The 12,062-nt window shown below is 42.3% G+C and overlaps 1 pseudogene; it reads right to left on the bottom strand.

Moving 5' to 3' along the window:
* Positions 1–507: 507 nt before the first annotated feature.
* Positions 508–12,062, bottom strand: part of LOC113599424 (40S ribosomal protein S5-like) — a 54,896-nt pseudogene continuing 43,341 nt past the window's right edge.

Raw genomic sequence — 12,062 nt, 5'->3', positions numbered from 1 at the left:
TGAGACTGGAGAGAATCTCACTCGATCAAAAAGAATGGGAATGTGCAAGCTACCAAGCCTTGGTATAAAATCTGCAGTTTTTGTGTTGACGTGTCATGTCATATACTTTCCCACTCATTAGCCTCTAATATAATCGTACCTTGAGAGTATGTGCCTGATGTTCACTCAGACTGCTGTAAGCGTCATAGCTCTCTTCCTGCTGAGCATGAGCTACGATTGCACTTCTGTCTCCCCTGGCAGTCAGGAATGGCTGTGTGGCTTGCTCTGGCCAATGAAATGTTAGTGTATCACTTCTGGGAAAACACTTTAGAAGCAGTTCAAAATTGCCACGTCGCCTTTCCCTCTGCCACCGGTAATCCTCAACGGTTTAGAAAAGGCTCCTTTGACAGCCTGGGCTCTGGAGGGAGAACAAGCCAGAGACATCTCCAGCTAATCCGTGGTGGGAATTTAATGTGAGCAAGAAATATATTTTCGTTGTTTTCACCTGTTGGGATCTGGGGGTGTTTGTTACTGCCGCATAATCTGGATCATCCTGACACATGCAACCCGCGAGTAGAGAGCACTGGGCTCCCCATTATTGAGAGACTTCCAACCTGCTTGAAGGACACCATGCCAAGGGCACAGGGACACTAAAGGAACAACAACAAAAACAGCAACGCAGCAAGAAGCGTGGGAGCAACAAAAACAGTGGAAGCTCTACCCCCCTGCTCTCTGGGCATCCATGGCAAGTATAGCCACGGCGAGGGACGCATGAGCTTTTCCAACTCACTGTTCTCTAAAAGCCGGGACTGTCTATCCACATTTACTGTATCATTTCTCTGCAGCTTGTCCTTAGGGTGGAAGAAGAACAAGGGCTTTTATTAACACATTCCATTGGCTGGGTTTATGATGCTCTGCCTCACTCCCTCTGCCCTGGAGTGAAGTTGAATTATAAAATAGGGCCAGCCTTATCTTGGGCAGCCATGCAACAATGGTATCTGGAGGTGAGTGTTGAAATATGTCTTGGGGCTTTGGGAAATGTTTTCAATTCGACATTCTGGGATCATTGTCCAAAGATTCTTGATAGTGTCCTTTAGGAGTCACTGAATACAAACAGGAAAAAAAAAGAAAAAAACAGAAAATGAAAAAACCTTGCATGCAGATGCCTTGAACTAACAAGTAAGCCAGCAAAGGTTTAGAAAACAATTTTGTGGACCCGGTAAGGATAATGACTATGATTATATGTATATACCATATAAAATATTAATACTTCTTGTAATAATGCATATGCAAATAGATTTACAATTTTGGAGCTCAGAGTCATTTAGTAGAACACTACCTGGGTATTGAAAGATCTGGAGTTCATTCCAGCTCAGCATTAACCAGCCAGGAAGACTTGGGCAAATAGTTGAGCTTTCTTTCCATTCCTCTGACCCGGAGAACTTTACGTTCTAGAGAGCTGAAGTCTGAAGGTTTACTCTTTTTTTTTTTTTTTTCAATATATGAAATTTATTGTCAAATTGGTTTCCGTGAAGGTTTACTCTTATAGTGGAAGAGCCTTCCACGGGCTTTCACCTCATTAAAGGTTGTTATTTCTGAGGATGTTTCAGAGATATTTCCACCAAGCACTGCTAAAGGCCGAGAGGTAAGAGAGAGACTCCTTTGGCAGGTATTTCCGGTTACAGCCCAAAGCCGTATTTTGTGTATTAGTTACTCTTTGCTGCATTACAAATTATGTCAACAACAAACTTTTATTATGTCATCGTTTCTGTGGGCCTGAAATCTAGGTTCGTCTCAGCTGGGGTCATCCGATCTCTCGTAATTAAGGGGTCAGTTAGGGTTTCAAACACGTCCAGATTCCACTGTGCTTCCAGACTCATTCGCCTTTCCCTCTGCCCCTCATTCCTCCATCCCTTGTGGCTGGTATGACTGAGCGCTTCAGCTCCCTGCTGGCTACTGCTTGCCAAGTGCACATCTCTGGACGGCAGCTGACCATGGCAACAGGCTTCACCGGAGTGATTACGTGAGGAGAGAGAGAAGGAAAGTCACAGTGTCTTATCCTCTAACCTCAGAAATTTTTATCCCATTGCCTCTGCTGCATTCTGTTCTTTAAAGGAAAGTCACGAAGTCGAGGAGGGGATTATACAAGATGTAAACACCAGGAGGTGGGATCATCGAGAACCATCTCAGAAGTCTACCAATCATGCACTGCAAGCCAGATGTGCTTTGGAAGCTTTGTGTTTTATCTTTAAAATCTATGCCTATGTGCAGTTTATGGTAAATCATGTCTTTGTTTATTTTAACAGAAGGGTAATGTTTTTGAATTATTTATGATCAGGAAAAAAGGCTTTTCTGGGAAGAGGCACCTTGTTTATCCAACAACTTTCAGTATGCCAGGTTGCAGGCATAAGCTTCCATTGGAGGATCATGGCCTTGGGTCATTTCCTGATATCGTCAATTCCAATCTCATCATTTATATAGAGAAGAAAACTAAGGCCAGAAAGAGGGAGTGATTTTCTCATGATCACCACCTGTGAAGGTAATGTATCTTAACTCTTCTGAATATCACTTTCCTCATAGAGTGTTTTGGGGGTTTTGGGTTTGGAGTCAGGAGAGGTTTCCTCAAGACCTTGCTTTACTTGGGTAAAGCACCCACACCCTCCAGCATTTATACTGTGTTCCTCAACGCCCTCCAGCAGGGTCCCACACATCGTGACATTCTCCCTGTGATGCTATGAGGTCTCAGACTCCTGGCACACCCCTGGTCACATTAAGATGTGCTCAAAGGGTCCGCTCCATGTATCCTTTTTTCTTAACATGGAAAGTATTGGCCACGAGGATCCCATTATCACCATGAACACATTTTTTTTTTTTCTACTGCAATCTCATAGAGTGAGCTCTCTCTCTCCTTGAATGGCCTCATCCAAGCCCTCATCTGTGTTCTGATTTATGGTCATAAGCTCCGAACAAATCCCTTGACTCCAAATTATTTTCCAATTCAATACATTCTCCTCCCTGTAGTTTGGGTAGGTTTATTATTATTATTATTATTATTATTATTAAATTTTAAAGATCTACTGACTTTGTACAACAATTCATGCATCAGGCAGCATCCAGTCTAGCAGATAGAAAGGAGCTCCAGGAAACTGTACAAAACGAAATACTTGCCTGGGTAGAAGGGAGTGGGAACAAGGAAGTTATACTAGACAAAAAAGCGGATTGGTTATTGCAAGGTTACTTTCCTGTGGAGGATGGCAGTGGTCTACGAGGCAGTTAGCTAACTAGTGGTGATCAAGCAATTCCTGACTGGTTTAAGATTCCATTCTTGGGAGAGCTGAAACTAATTAAGTTTGGTGATGCGAGGATAAGCATAAGCCACTCCATTTTGGGTTTGCTGTCTTGTTTTTAAAAGTGGGTATAGAATAGTACTTGATATTTGATTCATTTTCCTTTTTTTTTTTTATTTCCTAGTGAAATTGAGACTCGTTGCTCTACTTTTTTAAGTTTTTTTTTTTTTTTTGAAGTCATCTCTACCCGGCATAGGACTCGAACTCATGACCCTGAAATGAAGAGTTGCATGCTCCACCAACAAAGCCAGCCAGGTGCCCCTCTTTGCTCTACTATTTTTCAAAATTTTGATTCAAGTGTGTTAACATATGATGTAACATTGATTTCAGGAGACGAATTTATTTATTTATTTATTTAAATTTTATTTTTTAAAATTTACATCCAAATTAGGTAGCATATAGTGAAACAATGATTTTAGGAATAGATTCCTTAATGCCCCTGACCCATTTAGCCCATCCCTCGTCCCACAACCCCTCCAGTAACCCTCAGTTTGTTCTCCACATTTATGAATCTCTTCTGTTTTGTCCCCCTCCCTGTTTTTATATTATTTTTGTTTCCCTTCCCTTATGTTCATCTGTTTTGTCTCTTACAGTCCTCATATGAGTGAAGTCATATGATTTTTGTCTTTCTCTGACTGACTAATTTCACTTAGCATAATACCCTCCAGTTCCATCCATGTCGTTGCAAATGGCAAGATTTCATTCTTTTTGATTGCCAAGTATCACTTACATACAACACCCAGTGCTCATCACAACAAGTGCCCTCCTTAATGCCCATCACTGGGTAGGTTTTGTTTTTTTTAATGTCTTTATTTATTTTGAAGGAGAGAGAGACAGAGTTGCAACTGGGGGGTGGGGAAGAGAGAAAGGTAGAGAGAGAGAACCCCAAGCAGGCTCAGTGCTGGCAGCATGGAGCTCGACGCAGGGCTCAATTCCATGAACTGTGAGATCATGACCTGAGCCAACCGAGCCACCCAGGTATCACGGGGTTGTGTTTTTCCAGTAGGTCTCACTCCCCTCTGAAAGCCCATCAGTCTCTTCCCATTGTCTCCAAAGATGCCCATTTCTCAGGTAGGCCAAATAGGGTCTCCATGGTAGGGTCTCTGTCTTTTTTGCAGCTTTATCTCATCCCTCATTTGGGCATGAATCCTACTCCTCAGCCGAGCTGCAATTCTTGAACATTCCTGAAAAGGCAGAGCTGTCTTCAGCCTTCATCCACGTGTGCTCTCAGCTCTGAGGCCCCTTTCCTCATCCTTCTTCTCTCTCTCACTCATGTGTCGAGATTGACCTCAAACATCATGTTCTTGGAAGCCTTTTTGTGGTCCTTCTTTCCCATGCTATCTCTCTTACCCATTCTCTGTGCTCCCCTTCACCCATTGCCATCAACACCCAGAGTAGGAACGAACCACCACAAGATGCTCAACAAAAACCACACGGCAATGAGTTATTAGGGTATCGCTATCTGAGTTGTTAGGAGACCTCAAACACGTGCTAAGTGTAGTATATTTATCCTGTTTTTCTCACAGTAACTGTAAGAGCTTTACGAGGAGAATGCCATTCATAGTGGTTGAGATACACCAGGCCCCACAGCTTGCCAAGGGCAGAGCTGGGATGCCAGCCTCAGTCCATCTCATATTCTCCTACTGTAGTAAATGTCTGAGCTTTGAATGTTGGAGTAAATAATCAGGTTAGCCTGAATCAGCATGAACTTTGGAACATTGTCTCTGCAATACTCTCGTGAATGCCCTTGTGGTTGATCAAATGTGTGCTACATTTGCTGAAAACCAGAAACTTCCACTCTCTTAATTCAATATGAGGATTCATTTGAAATGGATCCAAGAGAGTGGCTACTAGAAACATGGTGTGGGCATCACACAGAGCTCTCCTCCTGCTTATCTCTATAAAATCTTTATAATTGCCTTTGAAATGTTCAATGGTTTGGTCCCTTCATCTAGACTTGGGCTGTCAGCTGTTTACAACGGTGGTTCTCAGACATTAGTGGGGACCCGTGGTGTTTCTTAGAATACAAATTGCCCGACTCCCAGGGTGTCTAATTCAGGAGTCTGAGATGGGGGTGCGAGACTTGGCTTGTCTAACGTGTTCCCAGGTGATGCCGATGCTACTGGTCCACGGGCCATGGATCATCTATTGAAAACCACTGGTTTGCAGAAATTGGCTGGGAATGCTAGGGGAAGGGGGCCAATTGCTACATACCAGTGGCTTTCAATAGATGATCCATGGCCCGTGGACCAGTACGTCAGCATCCCTACAGGGTGCTTAGCTTAGATAATGCTTCTCCCACTTCGAGAAGCTAGCCACCGCTCTTCATTTGCTCATCCCAGCCAGCCTGTGTACCTAGCAGTTCAGAGTGAGGGTTTAGGGTTGTCTCCACACAATTCTATTCACTGCCTCACATTATTATTATTATTATCCAAATCTGGATATATTTTTAAGCTTACTTATTTATTTTGAGAGAGAGAGAGAGGGGAAGGGGCGGAGAGAGGGAGAGACAGAATCCCAAGCAGGCTCCATACTGTCAGTGCAGAGCCCGGCCCAGGGACTTGAACTCATGAACTGGGAGGTCATGACCTGAGCTGAGATCAAGAGTCAGACGCTTAATAGACTGAGCCACCTAGGTGCCCTGCCCCCTCCCCCCGCCCCCCGCCAAATCTGAATTTTTTTTTCTTAAATCAGATTATATATATCTTCATTGTGTAACTCGGATTTACCTGGGACATCTGTTAGAAGTATCTGAAGTAACACAGGCCTGTCTATGAGCTTCTAGAAAGTCTCATTTCGCCCTCCATTCCACACTTAACATAGGCACAACTACACTTTTTTCTGTCCTCTTATTAACTGTGAGAGAGTCCCTCCATCTGTCTAAGATGAGTATTTTGCATACCTTCCCTCTAGAACCTTGCTAAGGTTCTTATTCCCTCAATTAGCACTTTCTGTCTCTTTCTATGAGCCGCTCCTTCCTTACCTTGCCCTCATCAGGATATAAACGTGCTCAAGCCTTTCCCACGCTAGAAACGAAATCCTAAAGACGCTCTCTCCACTGCTTCAGCTGCAAGACTGAAGACAAATTTTGGTAACTGGGTAATCCACAGCCCAGAAATTGTTGACATTTTTGAAGGGACGTACAGTTATCTGGGGGAGCCCTACTGGTTTTAGATACAGCAATATTGACCTTTTTTTTCTCCTAGGAAGAAAGAATAAACGTGCCAGATTGGCAAATGGTGGAGAAATAGAAAAGAACGGGTTACTGTTTGCGTGATCTGTGGTTGTACACAGAACATGCTTAAAGGTACTGGTGGGAATTTCAAGAGAAGGCCGATGGATGTTTCCCTCAGAACTTGTGCAAGAAAAAGTCTGCCTTGTTTCAATCTGAAGTGTCGGTGCCTGAGTGGCTCAGTTGCTTAAGAATCTGACTCTTAGGGGGGCGTCTGGGTGGCTCAGTCGGTTGGGCGTCCGACTTCAGCTCAGGTCATGATATCAGGGTCCGTGAGTTCCAGCCTCACATCAGACTCTGTGCTGACAGCCCAGAGCCTGGAGCCCGCTTCAAATTCTGTGTCTCCCTCTCTCTCTGCCCCTCCTCTGCTCATGCTCTGTCTCTCTCTGTCTCAAAAATAAATAAAAACATTAAAAAATAAAAAAAAAAAAGAATCTGACTCTTGGTTGGCTCAGCTCATGATCTCACAGTTCGTGAGATCTAGCCCAGTGTCAGGCTCTGTGTTGGCAGCACGGAGCCTGCTTGGGATCCTCTTTCCCTCTCTCTGACCCTCCACTGCTCTCTCTCTCTCTCTCTCTCAAAATAAATAAATAAACAAACAAATAAAAAATGCCATTAGTTTTAAAAACAAACAAACCCAAATGGATCCTCCGGGTTTTCTTGGCCTGTACATTTTATACAAACATGGAAAAGTACAGTATTCTGGAAGGAAATTTGGAGGGGTGTGAGTTAAAACCCAGGTGCTTCCATCCATGGGCCATGTCGGTCGTTATTCCCCATCTTGCTCCCCTCTCATTGAGGCTATCAGAAAGAGTTGGCAACATTACTGACCCCGGTTCTCGGTGTCCAGTTTTAAGTTGGCTGCAGTAGAGTCTCTACCCACAAAGGCAGCCCTGATGGCTTTGGAGGTAATTCAGAAATGACCCCTTAATTTTCAAATTCAGTTGACTTACGTCAGCCCCCCATTTTGCCAAATTCGCCTACTCCGTCCAACCCTGTTGAGGGTTCTCTTCTCTTCTTCAGGAAACTGTATTTTCTCTTTTCTTTCATGCTCCTCTTGTGCCCATAGTCATGGTCCTCCTTCTGCCCATTCCCCGTCCTTGTGGCCTCCTTCTCATGCTTTCCTGTCATTAACTGTATTGCTCTGGATTTTGTCCCTGGTCCCTTAATGATTGGTCTGAATTCCCTGGAAAAAAATGCTTGTGGCTTTCACTCCACCAATAAACTGCCTCCCGGTCTGGTCACTCACCAGGTCAATGGTTTACCCTGTGAGGCATTTTGAAACTGTGTGAGGATATTTTTGAATTTCATGATGAGTGAGGGAAGAGAGCTACTGGTATTTAGAAGGCAAGACCCAGGAAGGCTAGACATCCTGCAACGCACTAGATGGTTCCGCCCACATAATAAAGAATCATTCTAAGTTCTGCATGATTTGGATGTCCATTCTGCCATTCATGTAAGTAAAAAACAAAACAAAACAAAACAAAACAAAAAAACGTATTGTCATTGTGAGGACCCAGGATATATGCTTGTTTTCCATAAAATCCCAAGGGATTTTGTGTTCACTTTTGGTATACTTTGGATTCCCAGGAATGCGATGAGTGTGTAAATCCATAAGTAACTGTATTTTTCTTTTTTTCTGGACTTTGCTCTGAGTAGCCAGTCTGATCACAGTTTGAAAAATCACATTAATGATGACAGTGTTGTTCATATGATTTGTCTCTATCATACCTGTATCTGCCTGCATTAAAAAGGATTCTACCTATTTATACCAATGTGCCTCATTATCCCTTATTTCAAAATGCCACATATTAAAAAAAAAAAACATCGGTATTCATCTGGAAATTATATTGACTTAAACAAAAATCGCAGCCTGTTATTCTTGCCTTGCCTCAGAAGGCTAAGCCCAGACAACTAGAGGAGGGGAAGGGAAGGGAAAATGCATCATGAAAAATGATCAGTAGTAGAGAGCATTCATTAGGTACCAAGCACTGTTTTAAGGACCTGGTATATTTTTACTCAGTCCTTACACTAACTCTAAAGATTTTTATTATCGTTATTCCCATATCATAATTGTACACTTCGGAAAGGCTGAGGAAGTCTCCCAAGGAAGATAACTAGTAAGTGTAGGTCTGTGATTTGAACCAAGAGTCCATGTTCCTAAAGCACCATCGATACTAACGTTGAGAGAGGCAGCATCCTCAGGAAGGAGCTCAGAGTATGGGAGATCAGGGCAAACCTGGAGGAGGGCAAATATCAGCATTCCAAAAAGTCCTAGAGAGAGAACACCTCACATCAAAGAAGGGCTTATAAAACCACTCCCGTATATTGAGACGCCAAGGTAATATTGATGATTATTACATAAAGCTAAAGTCCACATCTGAGGCTTCCTGCCACATATCCAAGGGTTCAATCTAGTATAAATTGTGCCTAATGCTGTGTTTCACCTGCTCAAGTGATCCAAAGCCTTCCACCCATTCTTTGTGCAGAATCCTTTTGTGCTGGTGCATTATCCTCAATTCTGCCCATGACCTTGCTTCTCCTTCCTAGCTCCAAAGGGTTAATAACGTGGTGACAAGTTTATCAAAGTTGGTTTTTCCTTTGGGCTCCGCCCTCCTTCTTCCCCCAGACTTCTAGTACCATGGCCGAGGTGCTAACCTCTGGATTTTTCGTTTAGCTAGGACGAGGCAAAGAATACTGCCACAATTTCTTCTGTATCCAATGGAATGAGAACTGGTCGAGTGGGTGTCTCTTAAGATTCTTTCTTGCTTTAATGATGAACAATTTATTTTTTTTTGCAGCTTGCAAATGGTCCCATAATTTAATTTAATAGTGTTTATGACAATATGTAATAAATACCATAAAAAAGTAGAAGTCGTTCTGGGTGTGTTAGCTCATTAAAATGAATACTTGCTAGATTCTGTAGCAAGCTTTGGAAACATGGTGCTAACTCATGTAAATTGCCATGACAAATGTGCTTTAAGACCAATAAAGTGTGTCCTGATTCATTAATAGTCAGATCCAACATCTCCCTGTTGGTTCCCAAGAAAAGTCGAGTGGAGATCGGCAGAAGAGAAATTGCTGTCCGCATTCTGCCACCCTTCAGGCATTCTGATTAGCACGTGTGATTTGGCGACTGTCTTTTGTGACGTTAGGCACCTGCAATGCTGTCCTCCTGTGTTTGATCTTGCAAGCTCTGAAAAGGCCTCAGAGCTCAGCACGTTCATCCTGCTGATGCCTGATGTAGAGTCTTTGGATTTATGCAGACTCCCCAGTCTCCTGGCTCAGAAAAAAAAAAAAAAAAAAGATGCTTTCTGGGCTCAGAAGGGGGCTGCCAGATTAAGCACAGCACAGGTGAGGGGCAATGGAGCCCGTCCAAACAGCAAACTAGCGTATCTCCTGTCTCAGAAGCACACTGAAGCCACAGGCATAAATATGCAATAAAGCTGCACTGAGGGGAGGCAAGTTCATGTTTTATAATGTATTTATGTCTTACACAGCATCTGAGATTGCAGGCACAGTCCAGACTGTGGTTGTAGTGTTGTTGTTGTTGCTGTTGTTGTTGTTCTAGGAAAAAAAAATCACCTCCCCCTTTACCTCCTGAAAATACAATTTTGGATTGTACGAATGACTTCGCAAGATGTTAGATATGTTGAAATATACCTTTGTTCTGACTTGTGCTCTCAAGCTTTGCTGCTGAATTTTACTTTATACAAACTGCTTCAAGAACAAAAGATCGGAAGATTTGTTCAGCAGGACCGTTGTCTCTAGACCTCGGCTATCTGTGGAAGGTCTCACCTTTCATCCTTTTACAGTTTACAAAGTTGACCTTCCCTACTGCATCCGATATGGATGCTGAGTCAATCTGTGGAGGATTTTAAGGTTTAACGCACAAGCATTTTTTTTTTTATTAAATCCTGATGAAAACCTTCTGAGGGGGCATGTTGCCCAGTTTCCGAGCAAGAAAGATGAGACGCAGGGTAACTAAGGTCACAGACATGACAGCTAAGGTCACTAACACCACAGAACATGCAGGTGATAGACATGGACACTCAGCTCATGTCTTCTCATTTCAAATCCCATACTCGTCTTAACTCCTTTAACGTGCCTTCGGCATAAAGGGAGAACTTCCTCTTTCTTTTGGTACTTCTGTCTCCTTCTTTTCAATTCTTCCTGGGAGTTGACCTTGATGAGCAGAAGCTGTCCACACTGACACTGGCTCCTGTCATCCTGTCTTCACAGAAGACAGATCTATGCCAGACCCCACTCAACAAGCAGCCAACTTTGCCTATTTGGTGCAGAATTGAGTATGCGTCTGGGAAGATAAAAGGACCTCTAAGATTGAGTCAGTCAAAATATTTTACGGAGTGCCTACTATGCGCTGGGCATCTGGTGATTGCCTTTAAGAGTATTTGGAGCAATCAGACTTTTATCAATACGTCTGTCCACCACCTACCCAGACCCCATCCGATCGTCCATTTAGCCATCCACTCATCCAATCATCAATCAGTTTAAGTCATTTAAGTGCTAAATCATATGCAATAAGGCCCCCCTTCAACGAAAGAAAATAAAGGAGAAAAAAAAAATAGAAACCTCAACAAACAAACAAGTAAAACCTGTCTGGGCTTAATATATTCAAATAAGACTAAGAATTATCTTCTTGAGAGCTTATTTCTCCCATTTATGCTTTCTTCATCTGAGTAGAAGACAGCTACTCGTTCAACAAATTTATATCCATAATATATGTTGAGTTTGAATAGTGACCACAACTAGAATTACCTTGGCATATTGGACCGCTTTTCTTTTTGGCATTCTTATATCCTATATTTCATGCCAATGAATACAGCTGCCCTCCAATATACTCCTCAGAGTTTTTATTCCCTTTCTTCCTGAGATGCAAAATCCCAGTCAAGAAGGAAATGCTTCGACAGTCACTTTGAAAGCTTTCTTAAGTGTAGATTTACTGCGATCTCTAGTCATGACACAGCTATCAGCCTATACTAGCACACCTATTCCGTGTAATTGAATACTTAAAAAATGAAATATGCTTCATAAAATGCAGGTGTAGGATCAATTGCCATAAGCCAGGTTTTTTAAAGAAGCACTCCACCAAGATTTACTGGCATTGATTTGATGTGATTTATTTTATTTTTCATTACATTTATACTTCAATTTCACCACTTCAATTTCTTATTAAGAGATGACATAAAAATAAGTCTTTATGCAAAGGTCTCAGTTTAAACAACAAATAGACACAAATCTGTGAATGCATCATTGTAAAAATGAAATATTTACCCCAAATAGGGGCAACGAATAAGAAGAGCTAATGTTTACTGGGTCCTTATTAAGTATTTATTAAGCATCAGGCATAAGGTACATGTGCATTATTAATTCATTTATCTTCACAACTGTGTTTGTTTTGTTTTGTTTTGTTTTGTTTTTAATTTCAACAATACCTTGACCCCATCTTACAGGCAGTCAGGACGTGTGGAAGTTACGTAATC

The sequence above is a fragment of the Acinonyx jubatus genome, chromosome B1, assembly GCF_027475565.1.
Source record: "Acinonyx jubatus isolate Ajub_Pintada_27869175 chromosome B1, VMU_Ajub_asm_v1.0, whole genome shotgun sequence".
NCBI lineage: Eukaryota > Metazoa > Chordata > Mammalia > Carnivora > Felidae > Acinonyx > Acinonyx jubatus.
The sequence above is the reverse complement of the archived record's forward strand: the minus strand, read 5'-3'. Positions and strand labels throughout refer to the sequence as shown.